General features: G+C 52.6%; 1 protein-coding gene across 1 annotated transcript in view; it reads left to right on the top strand.

Annotated features, from left to right (window-relative positions):
- The first annotated feature begins 665 nt into the window (after positions 1-665).
- Nxnl2 (nucleoredoxin like 2) overlaps positions 666-1,969 on the top strand; it is a 14,228-nt gene continuing 12,924 nt past the window's right edge. The window contains exon 1 of the transcript XR_002818733.1: positions 666-856. The gene's annotated coding sequence lies outside the window, so the exon portion shown is untranslated. The remainder of the gene's footprint in view (positions 857-1,969) is intronic.

Here is a 1,969-nt window from a genome sequence, read left to right on the forward strand (position 1 = left end):
CCTGGCTGCGAGCCTCGCTTCCCCGTTGCTGAGTGCAAGCTAAGAGATAACACTTATAAGCCTGCAGGTTGACTACAATTTGACCACGCTGTGATTTCCCAGTGTAAAATGTCCTTGGAGAAAAAGCCTCCTCCACCACCCACGCGGGACCCCTTCTGTTCCTGAAGGTTTTTCTCTCAGGAAACCTGTCCTACTCTCCTCTGCCCTCAAATTCCATTCTTCGGTATTCAGGAGGCAAGATTTGGGCACATCTGACCTCTAAGGGGTTAGGAGTTATTTTTCCCCTCGCGATGTCATTACTTCCGGTTTGAATGCATAGTTTTCGTTTTAGTTCACCCATAATAGTTGCAGGTTTTTCTAGGGCACACTGTGACATCTCAGTGGATGTAGACTGCGTATATCAGCAGGGGAATTAGAACATCTTTCAACACATATACATAATTTCTTTGTGCCAGGAACATTCAAAATCCGAGGTATTTTAAATATCCATTTACTTGCTGTCAACCTTGTTTGTTCCTGTGCAGTTAGACGCTAGTAGGACATCAAAGCTGTTCCTCCCGTCCGACCCACCCTCCAGACCTTCTTCCTTCCCTCCCTCCCCCACGTTTCAGAGTTTGAACCAGAGGAAGTGACTCCGCCTGTAAGGTGGAAGCCGCTCCCTGCGGCTCACTTCTGACCTCTGCGCATTTTTTCTTCTGGGCTTGCGCGAGAACAAGGCTTGGGGGCTCTGGCGGCGCCTCGCAGACACCACCCCTAGTCGCTGGACCAGCCTCCGCCCATTTCCTGGCCAAGTGGATCTGCGCGAGCGGAGGCGCAACCCTGGAGCCACTTACGGCTATTTCCGTTTCACTTAGCGGTAAGACTGAAGGGAGCCGGCGCCACGGAAGAGTGGAGCCACCGGCCCTTGGGCTCCGCTCTGCCCTCGCTCGCCGCGGCATGCAACGAGCACCTCTCTTATGTACTTTGTTCTGCCCTGGAAAGTAAGCTGGGGCGGGGTGCTCAGGACCTAAGGCAGGGGAGCGTGGGCTTCCACAGACCGCGTGGGGTGAACCCAGTTACAGGGTAGGACAGGCCCCTGCTTCTACCATGAGATTGACAACTGGCAGGCTCACAGGCAAAGGGCGTGTTAACTTTTAACATCACTTGCACGGGGACATCGCAGGGGGAAATGTGAATATTCAAAAAAAAGTGATGAGATTTTATGCACGGTCTCACTAAGGGGTGAGGATGTAACCCACGTACATCGTAAGCCCTTTTGAGGGTGCACAGATGACGCGTTGGGGCTGTAATAGTGCTGGCTGCGGTACTGGGGTTTGCCGGGTCATTGCGCTTGCCAGGCAGGTGCTTACAGGACCAAGCTGTCTGCACCGCTTGGCTTGTGTAGAAACTCTAGGGGAGGAGATTCTGACATTTTCTGTCCCAACCCCCCGGGGAGGGGATTCTCAATGTTTTTCCTGTGGCTCATTTTTAAATTTGAAGCAGGGCCTCCCTAAACCGCCAGATCATCCAGACCTCCACTCCGGAGTGCTTGGGTGACAGGTGTGAGCCCCCGCCAGGCCTCCAGTTCCTCTGTAATATGTAACGCAGCAGGGGGAGCAGAGAAGGCCGCTTCCTGCATTAATTTATTTTCAAGTCAAAATAACCGTATGTCAAAGGGACATTCTGGGTGGCATGTTCTGGTTTCCTTCACTGTTCTTAATTTCTTTTATTTTGTCCGCAGTACGCCTTGGAGGATTAATTCTGAGTTTGTACAGTGCTCTACGACTGTGGCAGTACTTCACTGTGGTACTGGGTCGCCCCCACGAGCCCCTCCTCCCTCCTCCCTCCTCGCAGGGAGCACAAACTTTTGTTCACTGCAAAAACCACAAGGCCTTCGCAGTTTCTGCGAGCTAATTAATGCCCTTTCTTTGTTGGCCGTATCAGGATGGAGCCCAGGGCCTAGCGCACACTACACTAGGCTCGCAGGAGC

Source organism: Octodon degus, unplaced genomic scaffold (genome assembly GCF_000260255.1).
Source record: "Octodon degus isolate 3935 unplaced genomic scaffold, OctDeg1.0 scaffold00192, whole genome shotgun sequence".
NCBI lineage: Eukaryota > Metazoa > Chordata > Mammalia > Rodentia > Octodontidae > Octodon > Octodon degus.